This window comes from Bubalus kerabau, chromosome 1 (assembly GCF_029407905.1).
Source record: "Bubalus kerabau isolate K-KA32 ecotype Philippines breed swamp buffalo chromosome 1, PCC_UOA_SB_1v2, whole genome shotgun sequence".
Taxonomy (NCBI): Eukaryota; Metazoa; Chordata; class Mammalia; order Artiodactyla; family Bovidae; genus Bubalus; species Bubalus kerabau.
The window spans coordinates 154625351-154649760 of record NC_073624.1 but is presented as its reverse complement, the minus strand read 5'-3'; the positions used below and the strand labels follow the sequence as shown (position 1 = coordinate 154649760).

The 24410-nt window shown below is 41.4% G+C and overlaps 1 long non-coding RNA gene across 1 annotated transcript in view; it reads right to left on the bottom strand.

Moving 5' to 3' along the window:
* LOC129620933 (uncharacterized) overlaps window positions 1-23650 on the bottom strand; it is a 158277-nt gene extending 134627 nt beyond the window's left edge. Inside the window, exon 1 of the long non-coding RNA XR_008698879.1 lies at window positions 23594-23650. This is a non-coding gene — a long non-coding RNA (uncharacterized LOC129620933). The remainder of the gene's footprint in view (window positions 1-23593) is intronic.
* Window positions 23651-24410: the final 760 nt, after the last annotated feature.

Genomic DNA, 24410 nt, shown 5'->3' with positions numbered 1-24410 from the left:
GTTTGGGGATGTTCCCTTCTTTTCACTTTTTTGTGAAAGTTTGAGGAGGATTGCCATTAATTCTTCTCTAAAGGTTTGGTATAGTTCACCATGACACCATCTAGTCATGGGTTTTCTTTGTTAGAAACTTTATGATTACTGGCTCAATCTTTTGTTTTTGGTCTGTTCAAATTTTCTACTTTTCATGATTCAGTCTTGATAGGTTGTATGTTTCTTTTTTTTTTTAATTTTATTTTATTTTTAAACTTTACATAATTGTATTAGTTTTGCAGGTTGTATGTTTCTAGCAACTGTTTTCTTCTAGGTCAGGCAAACTATTGGTATATAACTATTCATAGTAGTCTCATGAACTTTTGTATATCTATGACATCCATTGTAATTCTCTTTTTCATTTATAATTTCACTGATTTGGGTCCTTTTTTTTCTTGGTTATTTTAAGGTCTGATGCTTTATCTTCTGAAACAACTTAGTTTCATTAATCTTTTCTATTGTTTTCCTGTTCTCTATTTCACCCATTGCTGCTTTCATCTATTATTTCATTCTCTCTGGTAACTTTGAGCTTACCTTGTTCTTTCTTTGGTTCTTGAGGTGTAAAGTTAGGTTGTCTAAGATCTCTCTTTTTTTTTTTGAAGCATACATTTACTGTTATAAAATTCCATCTTAGAACTGACTTTGATGCATCCCATTAATTTTGATACACTGTGTTCCCATTTTCATTTGTCTCAAGACAATGTGTAGTTCCCTTCTCTTCTTGATCCATCGGTTGTTCACAAGTGTGCTGTTTTGTTCCCACATATCCGTGGATTTTTCAGCTTTCCCTTGCTATTCAAGTTTCACACTACTGTGGTCAGAGTACACACTTGATATAATTTCTACCGTCTCAAATTTGTTGAGACTCGCTTTATGATCTAACACATGATCTCGTCTAGAAAATGTTCCACGTGCACTTAATGTGTTTCTTCTCTGGTTGGATGGAATGTTCTGCATACGTCTATTAAGTCATTTGGTCTATAGTATTGTTCAAATCTGCTTTTCCCTATTGGTTCTCTGTCAGGATTATCTATCCATTCTTAAGAGTGAGGCATTCAAGCCCACAACTATTATTTTATTGCTGTTTATTTCTCCTTTTAGTTCTGTTAGTGTTTGCTTTACAGATTTAAGTGTTCCAATGTTGGCTACATAAATATTTACAATTGTTATACCTTCTTAATGAATTGACTTCTTTCTTATATAACTACATTCCTTGTCTCTTTTGACCAGTTTTTGCTTGAAGTCTATATTGTTTGCTGTATGTATAACTAACCCTGCTTTCTTCTGGCTATCTCTTGTTTGAAATAACTTCTTCCATCCCTTGACTCTCAGCTTGTGAGCAACATATCATTGGATCTACGTTATCTATCCACTAAGCCATTTTTTTAATTGGAAAAGTTAATCCATTTATGTTTATGGTAATTACTGATAGATAAGGACCTACTATTATCATTTTGTTCATTATTTTATGGCTATTCTCAAGTTCTTTGGTTCCTTGCTTCTTCTCTTGCTACCTTGCTCTGTGATTTGATGACTTTTGTGGCAGTATGATTTGATCCTCTGTTAATCTTTTGTGTATCTGCTACACAAAAGATCTTTCTGGTTACCATATGTCTTATATAAAATATATTTATAAAAATAACATTCTTAGAACTGAAAAGAAATGAAAGATCCTTTGGTTGCAACAAAGAGGCAATCAACCTAGAGCAGAAGTGATACTTTCTAGACTATAGTTCTCCTAAGTACTCATCATATGACTTTTTACTCTTCAGAGACAAGACTTTTACTCTTTAACACGGTAGAGTATCTCAGAGGATGGCAGTTCTCTTTATCCCTCCAACACGGCCCTGTTGGTTGTTCTCTGTCTCCCCATGTGTATAACTTTGGTTCCTCAATAATCACTACTTATTTTCCACTTTGAGCTAAATCCTACTATTTTTTTTTAATTTTATTTTATTTTTAAACTTTACATAACTGTATTAGTTTTGCCAAATATCAAAATGAATCCGCCACAGGTATACATGTGTTCCCCATCCTGAACCCTCCTCCCTCCTCCCTCCCCATTCTATTTTTAACTTTTTCCTTACTCCTCCAGGTTCATATCATCTAAGCAAACCAAATATAGCATTTGACACAAAGGGGAAAGCAGAAGACAACCGAATACCCCATAGACAGTCAAAAGAAGAAGAAGCTTGCTGTCTTGGACTTATCAACTAACATATAAATCCAGAAACCCTCTCCTTTGTGTCTCTTGGACACGCCAAAGATCAGAGTCAGCTCCAGACAAAGCTAAGAATCCTAAAGGGAAAGCGTTTGAGAAGTCTCTTTCTTGAAAATTCCTATTTCCCAGAAGAATGTTGACAAGGAAAGTCCATTTCTACACCTTCCTTAGGCCTCATGATCCATCAGCTACTTTGAATGACAAATCCAGTGGTATACAGAAAGCTCTGGTTATCTCCAACATCCTATCCTCCCCCACTCACCACCCTCCTTAAAGACAAAGAACATTATAAGATGAGTCTGTTTCTTGAAGGAAAATTGCTTCCCTCCTCCTTAATAACTCCTCAAGAAAGAACTTTCCTCCCACTTCCTTTTCTTTCTAGCAAAAGCAAAAATAACTAAACTTCAAGGTAAGAAACTAACACATGATCCTTCATTCTGCCTCAGTCATGGGCATCTAAATAAGAGAGTCCCTTAAATTAAAAACAAATAAATAAATAAGAAAGCCCCACTAATTTTTGTCCACTCTGTATATGAAAACGAAGTCAAACTGTAGCACCAAAATAGAAAGGCTAAGTGAGCTTGCCCATGAAGTTAGGGCAAGGAGATGAATAACATGTTTATAGGATGGGGACAGTTTACCTGATGACGACAGATAAGCATGACAAGTATGACAGTGACAAATGTGAAACATACAGACTCCTTCTTAGTTCTCACTCAGCAAGCGAAAATTACACAAACTTGCTGGCCTCTCTTGGATGGTAAGACATGGGAATCAACTCATAATAATTGTAATAATAATAACAATAATGACAGCTACCAATTATTAAGGGCTTACCATTGTGCTAAGTATCTCCCATGCATGTTCTCTTCGAGGTTGGGAATTTGGCAGTGGCCTGGGCATGGCTGTCATAATTATTCATGGGGCATCAGCAGTTCATCAAAGCATAGACCGAGTATTCATTCTGATCCATTCCCAAGAGACTCAGACACATGTTAAAATTTGAGACCACTGGATCATTAACACTGGTCCAAATCTAAGGTGATCTTTGTGCCTGTAATTTAGGAAGCATGGATTTGTCTTTAGATTGGGAGCCATGAAGCAGTCTTCCAGTGCATGTCCACCAGTGGCAGCAACACTCCTAAGCCTGAGCTAGAGGAGGCCGCTTCCCTGAACTGGCTTCAGCCTTCCTTAGGCTGTGCCTTCCCCCCATGGGATACAGGCCTAGAAACATTCCGGAGTACATCGTCTACTTTCTAAGATGCATTTTGGGTATCCAGAATTCCGCCACTCTCTGCCCAGATGACCCAGAACTCACTTCTATAGTTGCACATCCCTGATCCATCCTGGAAAAGTAAACCAGTGTCCAACCTTAACATGGGAGATGGTTCTTTATGATGAGCTGAGAATGGACATGTAGGAGTTTCCAGACACAGATGCAATAGGCTCCTTACAGGATAAGACAGCTAGGGGTACACAAGAAGGGGAACAGGCAGTGGACCCAGGGTAGGCTGTGTTCTTTTGCCATGTTCCAGCTTAAAACCCCAAAGAGGTGAAGAATTCTAAACTGAAATCCGGAATTTCAGTTTAGAATTCTTCACCTCTTTGGGGTTTTAATACAATATTGTAAAGTTTAAAAATAAAATAAAATTTAAAAAAATCATCAAAAAAAAATCTGGAATTTCAAGTCATTAATTAAAACATGTTTTTCATGACAAGAAGATATAACATAATTAGATATATGGTATGCAGCCTTCCACTTGTACTCAACCAAGAATCTGTAAATGTTAGGAATAAATCTGACCATTGCCTCACGTTTCTCATCACGGTTAAGACTCCACGCTGTTTCATGCTTCCTCTTCAACACAGGCGTGCCTCCCTTTAAGCAAACCCAATAGTTGGGTGTCCAGATTTATATAAAAATACACTTTTATACCAAAGACACATTTGAGAGTAGGTGCCCCATTTACTAAAGGATCCCATTATTCAGCAAACTCCCTTGATGCGTTTGGTTGAACCAACTGATAAAAATTCATTATTACTGTTGCTTAGTTGCTACGTCATGTCCAACTCTTTTGAGACCCTGTGGGCTACAGCCCTCCAGGTTCCTATGTCCATGGGATTTCCCAGGCAAGATTAATGAAATGGCTTGCCATTTCCTTCTCCAGGGGATCTTCCCAACCCAGGGATCAAACCTGTGTCTCACTCAGTAGGTGGATTCTTTACCATTGAGCCACCAGGAAAGCCACACACACAAAATCTCACAAACTCATCTCTTCATATGTGAAGTGGTTAGAGAAAAAGACACTAAAGGTTTTCCCCTTTATTATTAAAGTTCACAGATAATATTTAACCTAGAAAAATTAGAAAAAGGAGATAAACAAAAGGAATGGTATAAAAATCATCTTTTCTAGAACTTGACAAAATGAGCACTGTGGGCATGCAGCAGTATTTGTACTTCAGGGTTTTTTAAATGCCATTATGTACACGTGAAAACACAGAGATATAGGTGGTTAATTTTATAAGAATTATGTCATTCCATGGCTATAAGCAATTATTTGGTACCACCCACATGCCAGGCCACTGGGAAGTCCAAGGTGAGTAAGACATGATTTCTGCCCTTTTAGACAAAGCTTGTGCTATGGCTGAAGAGAATAGTGTATAAACCAATAATTACATTATGGTATGAAATATGCTTTTAGGGATTCCCAGGTGGCTCAGTGGTAAAGAATCTGCCTGCCAATACAGAAACTGCAGGAGACATGAGTTCAATCCCTAGGTCAGCAAGATCCCCTGGAGTAGGAAACGGCAACCCGCTCCAATATTCGTCCTGGGAAATCCCATGGACAGCGGAGGCTAGCAGGCTACAGTCCAGGGGTTGCAAAGAGGCAGACACAACCAAGCAAGTGACCGTGGTTGCATGCATGAAAGATACTTTGCCAGAAATCTATAGGAAGGACTAGAGAGGACTCCATAGAGAGTCCAGAAAAGGGAATGACTCTTTCTGCCTAGAGAGTAACTTCCAGGTTTTGACAGCACTAATATTCAGACTCTGGGCTTCCTATTCTCACTCAACAAATATTTACTGAGAAATTACTGTGGGCCAAGCACTATTTTAAGAACTGGATACAGTGATGACCAAGACAAAGTTCTACCCTCATGAAGCTTACATAAGCCAACAAATTTGCAAGAAAAAATTTAAATTACATACGTTCCCCTTGATATATATATATAGTAGGTGTTCCATAAATGGTTGTTGAATGAATAAAGAAATAAAAATCCATGCTAGCCCACCAGTCTGTACTTTCATTTCAAAGGCAGCTGTTGTCCTTGAACTTACCAGAGTAGACAGTTTCGAAGTTTCAATACACAACCAGGTATGTCTGCTCTGTTTCACTTAAAAATATGAATCCAATAGGCTTAATCCAAAATCTCTAGCTCTGAATTGGGTTACCATGTGTTGTATTTGATTTGTATTTCCATCAGTATCAACCCAAGCATCCTCATATAGACACCAGCAATGTACATGATTTATAGCAAGTCAGTCAAGGCAAAGCCTATAGCTTCTCTTCACATTTTGACGTTATCAGATTACTTCAGAAGCTGGCAGCAGCTACCATAAGTAACAAGCTGTCAGTGTAAATAAATCACTCTCTCAGATATAACTGCTAAAAAGTATAGATTAGTATGAGCAGAGGTGGGCTTGGACATTTTTTCTTCCACTTTCCCCTTCCCAACAAGTCTCCCATATATTTAATTTTATATTAAAAAAAAGAATTCATTTTCTTTCTTTAAAAAAAAAAAGGTTCCAGCTTAAGATCTGTGTAAGAACCTCAAGTCTCAAAAGGAAAGTTTTCAGCTCTGGTGTATAAATCATAAGGCAATCAATCTGCAATCACCTAGAGAAGCCCAAGGTATAGGGAACAACTAGCAAGTTCTGTGAAGAGCAACCCATGCCAAGCCAATTTAATTTCCTTCTATGATGGAGTGACATGCTGAGGAGATAAGAGAGAAGCAATAGATAGCAATTCACCTGGACTACAGCAGGACTCTGCCTGGTCCCAATAGGATGCATTTATGATGAGCTGGAAAAAACTCACCTTCAGTTCAGTTCAGTTCAGTTCAGTCGATCAGTCGTGTCCAACTCTTTGCAACCCCATGAATCGCAGCACGCCAGGCCTCCCTGTCCATCACCAATATCCGGAGTTCACTCAGACTCATGTCCATCGAGTCAGTGATGCCATCCAGCCATCTCATCCTCTGTCGTCCCCTTCTCCTCCTGCCCCCAATCCCTCCCAGCATCAGAGTCTATTCCAATGAGTCAACTCTTTGCATAAGGTGGCCAAAGTACTGGAGTTTCAGCTTTAGCATCATTCCTTCCAAAGAAATCCCAGGGCTGATCTCCTTCAGAATGGACTGGTTGGATCTCCTTGCAGTCCAAGGGACTCTCAAGAGTCTTCTCCAACACCACAGTTCAAAAGCATCAATTCTTCAGCACTCAGCCTTCTTCACAGTCCAACTCTCACATCCATACATGACCACAGGAAAAACCATAGCCTTGACTAGCCGGATCTTTGTTGGCAAAGTAATGTCTCTGCTTTTCAATATGCTCTCTAGGTTGGACATAACTTTCCTTCCAAGGAGTAAGCATCTTTTAATTTCATGGCTGCAGTCACCATCTGAAGTGATTTTGGAGCTCAAAAAAATAAAGTCTGACACTGATTCCACTGTTTCCCCATCTATTTCCCATGAAGTGATGGGACCGGATGCCATGATCTTCGTTTTCTGAATGTTGAGCTTTAAGCCAACTTTTTCACTCTCCTCTTTCACTTTCATCAAGAGGCTTTTTAGCTCCTCTTCACTTTCTGCCATAAGGATGGTGTCATCTGCATATCTGAGGTTATTGATATTTCTCCTGGCAATCTTGATCCTAGCCTGTTTCTTCCAGTCCAGCGTTTCTCATGATGTACTCTGCATAGAAGTTAAATAAGCAGGGTGACAATATACAGCCTTGACGTACTCCTTTTCCTATTTGGAACCAGTCTGACTGGTTCCATGTCCAGTTCTAACTGTTGCTTCTGACCGGCATACAGATTTCTCAAAAGGCAGGTCAGGTGGTCTGGTATTCCCATCTCTTTCAGAATTTTCCACAGTTTATTGTGACCCACAGAGTCAAAGGCTTTGGCATAGTCAATAAAGCAGAAATAGATGTTTTTCTGGAACTCTCTTGCTTTTTCAATGATCCAGTGGATGTTGGCAATTTGATCTCTGGTTCCTCTGCCTTTTCTAGAACCAGCTTGAACATCAGGAAGTTCACGGTTCACATACTGCTGAAGTCTGGCTTGGAGAATTTTGAGCATTACTTTACTAGTGTGTGAGATGCGTGCAATTGTGCGGTAGTTTGAGCATTCTTTGGCATTGCCTTTCTCTGGGATAGGGATGAAAACTGACCTTTTCCAGTCCTGTGGCCACTGCTGAGTTTTCCAAATTTGCTGGCATATTGAGTGCAGCACTTTCACAGCATCATCTTTCAGGATTTGAAATTTGAAATAGGAACCTGGAATGTCAGGTCCATGAATCAAGGCAAATTGGAAGTGGTCAAATAAGAGATGGCAAGAGTGAATGTCGACATTCTAGGAATCAGCGACCTCAAATGGACTGGAATGGGTGAATTTAAGTCAGATGACCATTATATTTACTACTGTGGACAGGAATCCCTCAGAAGAAATGGAGTAGCCATCATAGTCAATAAAAGAGTCTGAAATGCAGTTCTTGGATGCAATCTCAAAAGCAACAGAATGATCTCTGTTTGTTTCCAAGGCAAACCATTCAATATCACAGTAATCCAAGTCTATGCCCCAACCAGTAATGCTGAAGAAGCTGAAGTTGAACAGTTCTATGAAGACCTACCAGGCCTCTTAGAACTAACACCCAAAAAAGATGTCCTTTTCATTATAGGGGACTGGAATGCAAAAGTAGGAAGTCAAGAAACACCTGGAGTAACAGGCAAATTTGGCCTTGGAATATGGAGTGAAGCAGGGCAAAGACTAATAGAGTTTTGCCAAGAAAATGCACTGGTCATAGCAAACACCCTCTTCCAACAACACAAGAGAAGACTCTACACATGGACATCACCAGATGGGCAACACCAAAATCAGATTGATTATATTCTTTGCAGCCAAAGATGGAGAAGCTCTATACAGTCAGCAAAAACAAGACCAGGAGCTGACTGTGGCTCAGACCATGAACTCCTTATTACCAAATTCAGACTTAAATTGAAGAAAGTAGGGAAAACCACTAGACCATTCAAGTATGACCTAAATCAAATCCCTTATGATTATACAGTGGAAGTGAGAAATAGATTTAAGGGCCTAGATCTGATAGAGTGCCTGATAAACTATGGACTAAGGTTCGTGACATTGTACAGGAGACAGGGATCAAGCCATCCCCATGGAAAAGAAATGCAAAAAAGCAAAATAGCTGTCTGGGGAGGCCTTACAAAGAGCTGTGAAAAGAAGAGAAGCGAAAAGCAAAACTCACCTTAGTAGTACTCAAAGAGCTACAGCAGCTCACCCAGAATCAGGTGTCCAGTGTCCACACCACACGGGGTGGGGTGGGACAAGTCGCGGCCAGCCTAAAGGGCTGAGTGGTGGGGCCATGACCACTGTGCATCTGCTAATGAGTCAATGCTGGGAGGAGCAGCACGTAATTGTCTTTGTAGACACCAAATAGGGAGGCATAAACAGAGCTCGAAGAGTTCACAAGACAGTTTCTAGAAAGGTCCTACAAGATCAATCTTACTTTGAGTAAGAGAGAGACAGTGCTCTATGGAACAACTTGAGTTCTTATCACCTCAAATAAGAAAATGTCTAGGTCATTAAGTTCAGTCACTAGGGACTTTCCTGTGGTCCAGTGGTTAAGACTCCATGCTTCCACTGCAGGGAACTTTGATCTCTGCAGGGAGAACGAGGATCCCACATGCTCTGTGGTGCAGCCAAAAATAAATTCAGTGACTGTGCCAGGAAGCTGGCGCCATGGTGGCTTTCAGGTAGAATATGAAAGGAAATTTTTAGTGATGCATTATGAGAAAGTGAGGATGGCACTGTGAGGAGTTAAAAGCAGACAGATGCACAAGACTGGGGGGGTTCATCCCATCACTTTATTTGTCATAGGCCAATCTACAGTGTCTTGTCCTTGTTCAATCACGACATGTCACCAGAGATGCCAGAGGGCCCACAGAAGTTAACACTCCCCGTGCACAAGAACCCCCACCCACCCTCACTTTTAATGACTTGGCTTCTCTGCCTGCCCCTCCCACTCCAGCAAAAACACAACACTTTTATGTCCCTGTGACTACATTTAAACTGCTTGAGCAATTCTAGTATCCATACCAGGAGCTCTCATTACAGTACCTCGACCACTGGATAAAACTCCTGAGAGGATACTGAAGGATAAACCTGGGGACCTGATGACAAGTCTGTCTCATCTGGGGAGCATGCCCTCCTTTGACAGAGAAACAACAAATAAACCTTCCTTCTGACTTCAAGAGACACATGGACCGACCTGGCTTTCATGAGTTGACTAATGAAATTTAAACATATTCACTCATTCATTAACTCATTCAAAAATGATCTGCTCACCTACTATCTATGTGCCTGAGTCTTTGCTAACTGTGCTCCCTTTACTGGAGCTTACTGTTTAGAAAGAAAGACAAGTACATGAGTTGTTAAAATATAATCAATGTTATAGGGCTTCCCAGGTGGCTCAGTGGTAAAGAAACTGCCTGTCAATACAGGAGATATGGGTTTGATCTCTGGGTCAGGAAGATCCCCTGGAGAAGGAAATGGCAATCCACCCCAGTACTCTTGCCTGGGAAATCCCATGGACAGATGAGCCTGGTAGGCTATGGGGTGGCAAAAGAGTCAGACACAACTTAGCAACTAAACAACAATAATCAATGTTATGATGGGGGAATAGAGAAGTCAAAGGGAACAAAGAACCAGATGTAATGGGGGAAACCAGGAAAGCCTTCCCAGAGGAAAGGACATTTTAGCTTAGACCTCGAGGGTGATCAAGAGGAGTTACCTAGAGAAAGCAACAGATACAGAGGCCCAGAGGTGAGAAGGTAGAAGGGACTTAGACACACAGAGAGGGGCTCAGCATGGCTGACGTCCAAGGATGGAGAAACTGGTGAGACCACCACCACCCTGGCCTCACAAATCCATAGACCTACTTCTCCATCTACCCTAAATATACACTTCACCCCCAACAGCCACTATCTCATCATCCCTTTCTCCACACAGGCTTAAAGCATCCCAGTCCTAGAAGCAAAGCCACTCGTTTGAGGGTTGTATCACCTGACACTCTTTTTCTAAGGCTCTGATAGAGTTTCTGGGTTTGTACCACAATACCCATTCCCCAGGGCACCCTGACCTGTCCCTTAACTTAGCCTTTTTCGTAAACTGGTGTTCACCCTTCATTCAAGTTTCAGATTCATCTTCTCTGCCCTTCCTGAGGACATGGACCCTGTTTTCCAGTTTCCACTTTCTCTGTATCAGCATCCTAAACACACACATACACACACACACACAGTACTGATCCAAGTACAGAAAGAACTAGGCACATAATATATGTTCAAAGGTACTTGAGACTTTTTTTTAACAACAGTGGTAATTTCTTATGAAAGACTATATATACTCCCTACTACTTTTCAGAGTGATGGATCTCTTCAATGGCAGCAAGAGAAGTTGTGCCTTTAGGGGGAAGACTGTGCAGTTTGGTGCCGTGGAAAATAGCACAGGCTTTGGAGTCGGTTTCACTCACTGTTGGATGTGTTCCCCTGGCCAGTCATTTCATCTCTCTAAACCTCAGTTTCCTCATCTGTGAAATTGGGATCATAACATCCTCAAAAGGTTATTATGAAAATTTAATGAAATAATGCATGTTATTGTCTGGCTTATAGCAGACATTAAAAAAAATATGTTCGCTTTCCCTTTTCTCTCTTATTAAGGGAAAAAGAAATCAAAGATGGCCTTACTGCAAATTTGAGTCTAATGTTTTCCCCCAAAACAGATAACTCCATGAAACAAACCCATCTATGAAGCAGAATGAAATGTAAGACACAGCTTCTAACAGATATTTGCATTTTTAGTGGAGACAGGTATACAACAATAAAATTAAATTAGAAGAGCTTTACACCATCACTAGAAATGTCCTTTTTTAATTCCACAAAATAAAAACAGAAAAGAAATTAACCGAGAGAAACAGAAACACCCACAGATTATCATCGTCTCTCGTTATGTAAAACAACTCGCTAAAATAACATTTGAAGTTGTTTTTTGTTGTTGTTTTTTTTTTGTATTGTCACGTTAAAGACTATGCGTGCTGTTAAAATACACAATTGTAATGTAAACATGGTGTGGACATATAATACACATTTTAAAAGGGAAAATAAAAGCAAGCTATAACCATATGCATGTCTTACTGCAAATAAAGCCTGTGACCTTTCCAAATGAAGGCAAGAATGTATCTCCTCCTGAATCTCCAATATGAGACTCTAACACTCCTATTTCTCCCAGTAGATATTTGGCTTTCAACTTTAAGGCTGGTGAGGAAGCACCTTCATATTTCCTATTTGTCTTTCGTGGTCAGCTGAGCTCAGCTACCCAAACACACTCGCAGGCGCTCAGAGGACAGATTTGTCGTGCTGACCTTTCCTATCTCCTCCAGCTTTTTATCTGATGGAGATTCCATCCCACAAAAACATGACCACAGAATCAGCACAGGGAGAAATGGGGTAAAGGATGACAACGATACATACCAGAGAAGCAAGTAGAACCTGAACGCAGGGGACGTTTCACAGAATCATTCAAGGGAGGAAAGCTAGTGGAGAGCTGGTGCAGCAGACAATCACAGTGCCAGATTAACCAGCCTTTACCAGAACGCCAAAGATCAAAGCAGTTTGTAAGGTGGTACTTACACCACCTACATGCTGGCCACATGCTGGCCTCTGTGTGGACTAGAACCCTGGGTGATCCAACCCTGAGAAAACCAGAACAAAAATATCCTCCATGTCTGAAAGTAACTACAGCTCTGAATGAAGAATGACTATAAGTGGATCAGGTACCTGTCACTGGCTCCCCAGCTTGTGGGTTGCAGGGGGTGAGGGGGGGCAGTTACTGATGTTGACTCAAAAACCCTAGAACACAGCAAGCAAGATGTCTCCTGTTCCACTGCAGGCTTATCAAACAGGGCTGCACAAGCGTTCATTCTGTGAAACCCCATGGTTTTCCAAAGCAGGGCTAAGGAGCTACACTGGTCATATTTAAATCACTCCAGAAACCTCTGTATCAGGAGGTATCACTGTGTTTTCCCTCCATGTGAGATGAGAGCTTCCCTCCCAGTAGGGGCCTTGGGTCATGAGAAATGAGTGGGTTTTTTTTTCCTCTTTTGCCAGTAAAAAATCTTCAGACCTGGTGTAAGAACTACTCAGGCATAACAAGTTACAGCCCAGCGGGAGCACCGATTAGCTGGGTTCCATAACCATAAAGTCAACAATCATCTCCCTCCATGCCCTTTCTGCAGGTGGGTGACCAAGGAACATGAAGGAAGTCAGCAACAGTTCAGCCAAAATTAGGTTGAAGAGCACTATGCGTAAACATGGATGCTCCAGCTTGTCCGTAACTATACTCCTGGGACCCCAGACCTTCAGAATAATCCATTACCCCCACTCACCAACAACCCCCCTGCAACTCTTTTCCTTCTCCATATGTATTCTCCCACTGTAACTGCATTCATGCTTACTCTAAGGGCCTCCATACTCGCGAGGCCCCTCCTGTTTTCACCCGCGCTTGCTGCCCATGGGTCACCCTTCGTACCAAAGCGAGGATGACTAACTCTCCCTCCACAGTAAAGGTGATGCTTGCAGTAATGTTGACTGATTGCACTAAACTCCTTATACTTTCTTTACAGTCCGCCTGGAGATGTTTAGTCACACATTGGAAAAGCAATTCCCCAGAGCATAGGGCCACCAGGCAGGAAAAACATACACTTTTTTTTTCAACTTATGAAGGGAGAAACAGTCAACCGAGGACCACTGATTCAACATCTCTATTCCAAGAGTCCAGAAATATCCTCTAAGTTTCACTAAAATAAAAAGAGCTTTAGGGACTTCCTTGGTGGTCCTGTGGTTAAGAATCCACCTGCCAATGCAGAGGACATGGGTTTGATTCCTTCTCCAGGGAGATTCCACATGCTGCAGGGCAATTAAGTCCATGTGCTGCGACTACTGAAGCCCGTGGACCCTGGAGCCCGTGCCTGGCAACAAGGGGGGGCCACGGCAATGAGAAGCTGGTGTGCTGCAACAAAGAGCAGCCCCCACTCAATGCAACTAGAGAAAGCCCGGGTACAGCAACAGAGATCCAGCACAGTCAAAAATAAAAATAAATTCATTTTTTAACTATAAAAAAGAGCTTTAATAATCAAGTAAAAACCCTCCCACCCAGTCAAACAAGAAGGGTAGGTCAAGTCCTTAGAAATAGCTACTAAGTTTATCATCCTATTTCTTTTTCTAGTCATGTCTGATTCTTTGCTACCCCATGGACTGTAGCCCACCAGGCTCCTCAGTCCATGGAATTCTCCAGGCAAGAATACTGGAGTGGGTCGCCATTTCCTTCTCCAGGGGATCTTCCCAACCCAGGAACTGAACCCAGGTCTCCTGCATTATAGGCAGACGCTTTACCATCTGAGCTACCAGGGAAGCCAAAGATCAAGTTAAAAAACCAAAAAGATGGTTTATCTCTTAGATTCTAACAGGAAGGGCTGAATTCAAACTGACCCTTAGGAAAAGCCATCACCTCCTCTGAAAGCAGCAGGTATGAGGCCTAATGGCCTGTCATAATGAAGGGCCAGTCTCTGATGAGGAAACTAACACCACCGTGTGACACAGAGGGATTCATACCACCCCTTCTCAAAAATGGTGGAGAAAGTTTGATGGTTCTTAAAATCATAAATTATAAATCCATCACTGAAGATAGTGAGTGATTTATCCTCATGCCCATTCACTCCGGTGGTGTGAGACTGTTATGGAAACCCTTGCAATGGAGGGGACAAAGACAAGGAGGGACCATTCCTGGTGCTGAGCCTTTCTCTGCAAACCGATCCCTCCTGTAAGTCCCATTTCAATCCAGGAGTGCCCGGCTCGGGAAATAAGCAGCAAATCACAGGAACTAAAAAGAACAAACATACAAGTGACACCGGCCTTTAGGAGAAACACACCTGGCTTCTTCCAGTGCCCAAAATCCAGGTGAAAATGGAAAAGCTCTATTAAATATTTAGGACATGGAGCCACACAGCTCTGTACATCTCCACATGCAGTAGCACCTGCAAACAAAACCAACTTTTTTTAGTACTCATCCAACGTGCTTTATGAAGAAAGTTTTTTTTTTTTAAGTTCATCAAATATGCTGTATGCTGTGTCCCTGAATTTCTGTAGCACATGGGTAGCTTTTTCAATCTTTTTTTTTTTTTTTAAGAAAACTGCTTATTCTGTATTTGAGAATATAAAAGTTAAACAATCTATTTTGACATGGCCTTGGGTTCTGCTCGGAAATGGGCCTCTACAGATGGATGCAGTCAAGCAAAACACGCTCAGGAGCAAATTCTAGCTGAGTCACAGGGCTGAGAGCGCCTCATACTCATCCATCCCGTGGTTCCGTTCCCTAAAACCAGCAGTACAAAAGGGGCGACAGTCCCCTACTCCACAACTACTCCAGATAGACTTCCCAGTGGCTGGAATCCCCAGACAGAGATTCTTAGGTGAGAGGAACATAATCCCCAACTTAGAGATGGGGCAACTGAGGTCCAAAGTGAATAAGGTTATAAAACCTGGCAAGACAAAAGTCTCGCCGGGGCGGTCAGGGGTGGGTGGGGGGCAGATGATGAATTTCAACAACAATCCAGACCACTCACCTCCAAACGCCACGTTCTCTCCATTGCACCATGCTATTGTTTAAGTCAAAGAAACTATCAATATTTCTCAGGCTGCAGAGCTGCAAATATAAATCTCTCCTCCCATGCCTTAGATAAATTTTAAAACGAAGAGAGTAAATGGCAATGCAAATACTACTATTAGCTATTTATTATGTTGCAAAGCTTGAAAACAGTCAGGAAAATGGAAAAGTTACTTTTTTCCCTACACAAATTTGTTAATGGGTGGCATAATGGGGAGCCCTGTTTGCTGGCACTCTGTGAAACGTCTACAAATTGCTTCTGCAAAGCATTATAGGTTGTCAGACTAATGTAGTTGAAGATAATTTGGCCTTTCAGTGAATTGAACCTCACAGCACGATTATACTCCACAACCAAGTAGAGTGTCACAATTATTCTTTCATGCTGAATTACCATATAATGTCATGAGTCTACCTGTCATAAGTCCTGTAGCCTAGTTTGAATTTTTTCCCTAAATCCATGGTTCATGGCAAAAAAAAAAATAATAATAATATTTTTTGCTTCTAATGGAAATCTGATTGTTTTTATCAACAATAAATTTCATAGCAAATCAAAGGATATGCTTGGACAAACAATCCGATACTCAAGGTTAAAAAACACACAAATAATAAATTGCTGGTGTGTCATGTTCAATTTTTACTACGGCATTACACTGCAATAACCATAACAGGATCTAAATTGTTGTCAGAACATTAAACAAACCCCCATACTTCACAAAGGCATCCTGTCTGAGTAATTCATACGACGGAAATGACTATCAAATTTTCCACTGTCCCACCGCTACACCATACATCAGCGCAATTTTATGTATTTGGACAATTCGTTGAATAAATTACTTCCATCCTGCCTGCTCTTGCCACTTCTGTTAAGAGTCATATCAGTTTTAATTGTCTTTCTGTCTATACGGAGCCATTGTTTTTCTGGCCTTTTCCTGTGCTATTTCCTGAGCACCAAAATAAACTACAAACACCCACCAGAACTGGGGGCAAGGGACATACGAGTGCCAGAGAGGGGTGTCCGCCACGTGACAGTGGCTGAACGCGTGTTTGGGAGCACGGCACTTCAGGGCATGTGGTGGGGACGTGGTGTCTTTTCAACATCATCGCTCTAACTGAATGCTAGAGGCACCCCCAAACCCCACGCTCCACTATTTTCATTTGGTTGTTTACCTTCTTGGTTCCTTACCACATTCAACCTGACACAGGAAATAGGCTCAACCAGGTTCAATGTCTCAATTCCACTTATAGTCAGAATCCCGCTCGCCAGCCAGTTCATGGTTAACACTACAAGCCGCTGTCCTTTGATTTGTGACTCCCCAAGCAAGTGACAAGCCCACCTTTCCAGGATGGCTATCTACCTTTCGTCATGTCGAAAGTACAGCTGCAAAACAAGGAACACCATAATGGGAGCAAATAAACTCTGTGTCTACAAGATGGAGTTAATGACTTTCTATCCTGTGTGCTTCTCCACACCTTCAATAGGAAACTAAATTGACACTGACCAAAGGGAAGCAGATCAATTGGATGCAACTCTGTTTCCTAAGTAAGATCTTCTCAGGTTTGCCTGTGGTTGGCAACAGTGTATTTCTATGGCCAAAGTCAACCTCCTAAGTTAGATAATTTAATGGAAAGAAGCATGAGTGAAAGCCCCTAGGAACTCCAAGCTAACTTGGGTACCAATGTAAAAATTATTCCATCACCCATATTAGCAATGGCTAATAAATAACTATACACTGAAACCTCACCATACTGGATATTTGAAATCTGATGCTCCCAAAGAAACCATTTTATACTGAGCTACTTTTGCCATTTCCAAGAGGGACTGTCTCTAAAACAGATCCACTGTATACTCAACACTGCCCTCCAATATAAAGTTGGGTTTGTGGTTCCAGTTGGCTTGATTTGGCTTCTCGGGGTGATATAAGAGAAGGGGACCCCATTCAGAGAGGTTAGCCCTGGCCTTGGTCACCCATGTTAATTCAGTAGCCTCACTGGGTAGTAGAAAGTAACTTTATTTATAACCCCAAAAGCAATAATAAACACAGAACTATGATTTACTCTGAACCTTCCTATTATTAAAACACTTTGTCTTATAGTTTTATTGATTTACAATCTGTCCTACTTACTTTTTTAGCATCTGAAAACAATCAAGGCACAAAGCTGCAAAATGTTTGGACATTAATTGTTAGGAGGCAGCATTTTATTCTAGGCAAGGGGTTTGAGGCCTCGACAGCGATGCATTCTGGTCCTGGAATGATTTATGGTCTTGTAGCAATAACGATGCACCAGGGCCATTAACATATTGGCAGGTCCTAGGATGGATTAGTGGCATTGATTATTTCATGGGCCACTGATACCCATTTGTTACCGGGAGCTCAAAGATGGCCTCTCCCTAACTGAAATCTTTTTATGAGCAGACAGCATTTTAAGTATTAGGAACCTGGGATTTGGGCCATTTTTTATCATCTTGCTGTCGCTTCACCTAAGCATGCAACCAAAAAAAAAAAAGGTGACAAAAAATTAAAGTTCATTCTTCACTACCAGCCTTAATTCCTCAACTCATCATAACCATGTCTTCTTTAAAAATTAATGATTGCCAGCATTTAGCCACTGGTTGTTGCTATGAAGATCTATGCAAAAAGCAAGGATCCCTATAGAGTCTGTGATATATGGAATACTCTTTATTACTACAATAAAACTTACTGACATTTCAATACTTCTGCAAATAGCATTATGGTATCAATCTTCTGAATTAGGTTGAAAATTAAGTTGTAAATTAAAAGAAAGTGTACTTTGGAATACAACATGATATGTCACCTAGAAAAGGACCTTTGTGCATAACTGAGCCAGGGAACAGAGATGAGCCCAGTGCTGCTCAAATTCTAAAGCCTGATCCAGAAACCCTAATGCTCCATCACTAGGAACGTTTTCTTTCATTGTAAAAAGTCAAGGGATGTGACAACAGCATTTTATGAATACAATGAAACACCAAATGTTAATATATTTTTCTCTTTTGCCATATTCTTACCATAAATTTCAAATAGGGCACATGTAGAGTAATAAATTCCTCCTAAAATACACAGAAATTACACATACGCTATGTTTCTAATATGCATATACCCATATAAAAACTGTTTCCGTCTCTGTGCCACCAAATACAAAATTATTCCCATCTCTACCCACTCTCAGCCTGGTCTTCAAAGATGCTCAGAGCACCTGAGTCCCAATACATAATATTGTAATACCCTGCCTAGTTGGTTGCTTCTATCAAAAGCTTTCTTCTGGACACTTGAAAACTGAAATCTAGGACATAAGCACATTATGATGGGAAAACACACACCTGGTTTCAGATATCAGCTTAGTGTGATAAGAAAAGCAAAGGTGACCCAGCCGGGGTGCAGGACTGCAGAAGGATATGTTGACCTGAGGAGTTGATGGGAGTTTTTGAGATATAATTATAGAGTCAAATATGAACCTAAATTTCTGGAGGATTCAGTTTGAGACACATATTTGACTTATTTCTGTGTGCACATTTGTAGAAATGATCAGAACTAAAGAAACATTCTGTGTAAATGAATAAATGCCCTCTATGATATTAAAAAAAAAAAAAGATGCTCAGAGCAGAGAGTTATCCATGGCATTAAATGAAATTCCCAAATCTTGGATTGCTTTGAAACTATTAAGTTTGAAGACTAATGTCACACATGCTGTAAATTACAAGCAGCCTCATATCAGAGCCCACACGAAGTGATTATGCAAAAGACTATGGACTTTCAAACACGTATTTGTTGAAAAGTCAAACACCTTAAATCACTTCAACCTATCTTCCACAGCATTCTCTGTACCCACAATATGAGACAGCACAGTTAAAACAGGCCCATAATTTGAAACATCTTGATGAAAATCCAAACTAATTCCTGCCCACAGTGACTGCCCCCCACCACCATGGTTGCTCATGCTCCTTGGACCATTTCTCTAGACTGGAAGGTCTTTCAGGTGGGCACCTATTTCTCCTAGATTACACTGTCTTCATCTTCCGAAGTCTTCACACAATAAGCCAGAGTGAGTAAATAGGTTTTTATCTGAGGAACCAACTCTACCCCCCTGGTCATGGCAGGCTGTAATGAGAAGGATTCAGAGGCACAGCTTTGGCTCAACAGGAAAAGATGCCATAATTAATTAGCCACATGGACTGACAGCACAGGAGTGAGAGAGATGGTCCAAATGCTGATAACTCATGACTCTGAACTCGGAAGTCAACACACTATCCTTAACTAACCTGAGGACCAGTCAATTAAGCTGAATACAGACTGCTACTTTGAGAGGATTTTCAATAATAGAATGGGCATAAGAAAACAAACTCATCTTCTCCAAGGGAGTTTTAACCATAGATCAAAGGTCTTTTCAGAACCAACAAGCATCATAAGACCTAATCCAAGTCTTTTATTTCACAGATGGAAAAACCAAGACATGCTGGTAAGTGATTCACATAAGGTCTCATTACCACTGGGGAAGAAACTAAATTCTAGGTTTCCTGCACTCGCATCCTCTCCACTACACCAAATGCTTCCTTTTTGTGCCATCTTATTCACTGCTTATTTTTCGTTCCTTCCCCATGTGTATAATTTTCATATTTTACTAAGGTTTAATGTACTATTGCAGACTTCTCAAATTTTGGATTATATGATGAGACATAAACTCGATAATCTATATTACTGCAAATTTTAAGAAAACGATCTTGGAGTATGATGTACGGTAATTGAGGGTTAAGTGGAAAACAACACGAAGAATTTGCCACTTTCCTTGTTAAATTTTGAATCTTATTTTAAATAGAGAAGAAATATATTGTACATGTGTATTTGAGATGTGCAGAGGAATTCTGAGCTTCAGCTTAATTTAAGAGGCCTTTACATAAACCCCACAACATTAAAATATACAGAGAAAGGAACCCCTTAAGAACCTTCAAATGATCTCTAACATATCCAGCTTATAAATTAATTGGGAAAATGGACCTTCCATTTCCCTGGGAAAGTCAAGTTCTCAAACACTCTTTACAGCTCTCTGTGATAGAACCCATGTGCTACCCATTCAGACTGAGTAGATAGATCATGGCCTTCCCAGGATAGGAAGGAGATGGAACCAGACCAGAGGGTATTATCACCTTCATTACCTCATCCAGTGTTCTGAAAATGCTGTGTGAGAGCCTACTTTCTCCTTCAACATGCAGAAACAGATTCCCAGAAAGGTTCAGACTCCCTGCCTCCAGGGAGAATAATACATGACCTCCTGTAAGAGAACTAGTTTCTCTTCCACTTAAAAAGTTAAAAATTAAATCTCTTTTGGAGATATACTCCACAACTTGGAAACAATTCTGGGTCACCACTACAAAACCTGAGAAGTTAGCAAAATTCTCTTGCAGATCTAACTTAATTTAAACACACCTAAATGTCAACCTTTTCCTTTTTTTCACTTCCTGGTTAAAATGCAAAGGCACCAGTTACCTTCTCAGATAAAACCAACCCTATACACTGGTGGCTCAAATGGTAAAGAATCTGCCTGCAATGCAGGAGACCTGGGTCCTATCCCTGGGGCGGGAAGATCTACTGGAGAAGGAAACGGTAACCCACTCCAGTATCCTTGCTTGGAGAATTCCATGGACAGAGGATCTGGGTGGGCTACCGCCCACAGGGTCACAAAGAGTCAGACACAACTGAGTAACTTTCACTTTCACATACATCAGAAGAATATTCTTCTAGCTGCTCTTATTTAGGTAAATAAGGCCAAGCCCATAAAGCTTTTCAGATATATCATTTCATAAATTATTGTTATCTCTACAGTTCCTCTGGACTTGAGCCAAATTTCCTACATCCTTCTTAAACCCAATAGACCAGATGGCATTACAGGGCTGGGTGTTAATTGAAGAATAGCTTAACTGTTTGGACATGTTATGCATCTATTACCCAACTGTCAATCTTGTAATGTTTGCTGTATGACTACATCTTTGGGGAAATGAATGCCAAATGAAAATTTACCCTCCTCTATTTCTCTTTTTATTCTCTTTGGGCTCTTTCTGATGATTTGTTAGCCTGCTTCACTTTATTCCACAAGCTCAAGTCAGTCACATAACCAAAATCAACAACCAAGACCCAGGATAGGAGCAAATGTTTACTGATGGAGGTATCTGTCCTCTTTGAAATATTTACCCTTTTTGTCAGCAACCACCTATCATAAACATGACTATTAATCCGGCTGCAGCAATAAAGAACACACAATGATGGGACTGATCCCATCAGTCCCAACAATACTGATCAGTCTCATATTTCTAAATTCTACTTCTAATTCTTGGTATACTTTTACTAAATACCCACACTATTTTTACTGTACAATCTCATTTGGTCAACTAAGACAGAAGTTTTGGATAAGAGTGAAGTGGAATTCTGTCCTGTTTTTGATGGAGAACCAAACAAGGTTCGTGAGAGGTGCTTAATAAACTACATGCAGACTAAACAAGTATGGGTGGGATTTCTCTAGTGGTCCATGGCTAAGACTCTGGGCTTCCACTGCAGGGGGTGCAAGTTCACTCTCTGGTCCAGGAACCAGAATCCTACATGCCACAGCCAATGATAATAATAGCGCGCTGCAAGACTGGTCTGTTTTTCACCCTCCGTGTACATGCCGTGTGTCATATCATCATGCCACACAGGACCTCATAAGGACCATGGGACATGGACTGAAGGGGGCCAGTTCTGAACCTAAGCCCTACACGGACATGCATCTCCTCTGTGAGCCTCCGACATCTGTTGGTTCCAGACAAAACAGACACGAGGAGGAGAGCAGGCAGACCAGCGCACAGACCTGTTACATGAAGTAGGGCTTCCCCAGTGCATCTGCAGTCTTGAGATGTAGCAATAACTACTCATCACCAAATGCCACCAGGTGTTAAATGATTTGTTGAGAGGAGCATTGTTGCTGTGACGGCTCACATGCAATAAATGGAGCGATTGAGATTACAGGGTCATGTTGGGCCACCCTGAGCAAAATTGACCATGTACAGGAAAAGTTTTTTAATTACAATGTGTTCTTTCAAGTACAAGTTTAACACATCCTCTAAGAATCTCTCCCTGCCAGCTGAGGACTACGTTTGGAAACAGTAAAATATTTTGAAAATCTACAGCTTAATTTCTTATCCAATAAGTAGGATGAAGCTTGACCTCACCTATCTCAAGTACGGACCTTTACTCAGAGGTCAGAGCACACATGGGCAGGAACTCAACAATAAGGAATGACACTTCCATCATCCCCCATCAGAGGAATTGTTAGCAAGTGCCCATTTCCTACCCACACTCTTCCCTGTGCTGGCCCTTAGGATGAATATGTTCTCTGCTTGGAAGGCCAGGAAGGCAACATCTCATGTTCTTCAGGAAGATAGAACAGTGATCTAAGTTGCCCAGTTGGGTTAGCATGATGAGATACCTCCAGCCACTCATCACCCCGCTTGCCTCCTGACACACTGGTGCCCCACAAATGGGACACAAATGCAGACCATCCCCACAAGAGCCCAAATGCAGGAGGAAATTCTCTTCCAAAAGCCCCTTGATGTGTCACCAAGGTGGCTTCTGCAGCGTGGCAATAAGAGCCACTGCCATTAAAGGCAAGTTTCTGTTTTACATGCTCAGGCCTTCTGCGGCAGGATCCCACGATTCCCCTAGAAGCTTGATTTACCATCTTGTCGCCCTGTTTTTATAGGGCTTGATTCTGCGAATGGAACTGATGGAGACCTCAACCACAAGTCACTGAGTCCTCGGGTGTAATTGCAGATTTACAATGCCTATTGAGTCATTCTGTCACACTCATGTCTTCTCAATGCGCCCCTGGAGGGGACTCCCTAAGGCTTCAGATGAGATCTATTAGCTGCTTCTCTATCCTCCCCCCCCCACAAAAAAAAAAAAAAAAAAAAGATGATTCTCCTCGTCCGAGCCCCCTTTCCCTACCTGATAGCTGTCGATCCAAGAAGCCCTGTAAGGACCCAATGACTGATGGTGGGGATGAGACAGTCACATGTGGGAAAGCTCGCCTGCGGGGTGGCTGATGAGGTATTGTGGGAGGAGGAAGAGGGGATGAGAAAGGAGAGAAAGAAGAGTGTCCTCTGAGTCACGTTGGTGAGATTTTCCACAGCTAATCACACACAAGATGGATTCACCGCTCACTGTGCTCTGCTTACTCATTTTTCATATTGTACTTATCACTGATCCATCAGCCCGTCCCACCAAGGTCAAACGAAGGGAATGAGAGCATACACACCACAAGGAAATTTATTATAAGCAGAGTCACTCACCTTTTACATGGAGCCAATGAGCTCCTGAAATCACCATTTATGAAGATGGACCTGAGCAGACAGCAGGGGAGGGGGATTCAGTCCCAAACGACACCAAGGAGCACCCATGCTCTCCTTTCCTGGGCATGGAAGACAGATGGAGGCCACGCCCTAGTTTAAACCTAGGCGTGTGCAAGACTTTTAACCCGTTATCAGAGTTGAAGTTCCACCTCTGTCCTTTTTTACAGAGTTGAAGAAGGTCTTTCAGACAGCATTTGAACAGATCTTAAATGAAGTGCATTGGACAAAGAACTGTTTCAAGCACCCTCTAGGATGCTTTAGGTTGCAAGTAACAGAATATGAAACAAACAAAAAACTCGCTTAAACAATAAGGGTTTATTATATAACACCAAAAGAAATACAAAGTAAGATGCTTTCTAAGGTCAGGTCACCAGTTCATGCTATCACCATGGACCCAGATGCTGCCCATCTTTCTGCTCTACCACCCTCAACACAAAACCTCCCCTCATGGCTTCTGCAATTCCAGGCATCATATGTAGACACAACCACAATTAGTGAAGGCTCTCTCTTTACTATTGACCATAATAAGATCATATGCCCATGCCCAAACCAATCACAGAAGAGGAGAAAAGAGTTGCTAGGACCAATCATGGTTCACTCTGAGACAGGAGGAAGTGCTTTCCATGATAGATCAGGAAGCTTCTTCACTGATAGGAAGGGATAACTACATGAACAGGGAGGGCTCTGAGAACAAGTACAAGGGAGGACTAAGGTGGTCACTGGGAAAGTCACCAATTTGCCCCAGAACAGATTCCAT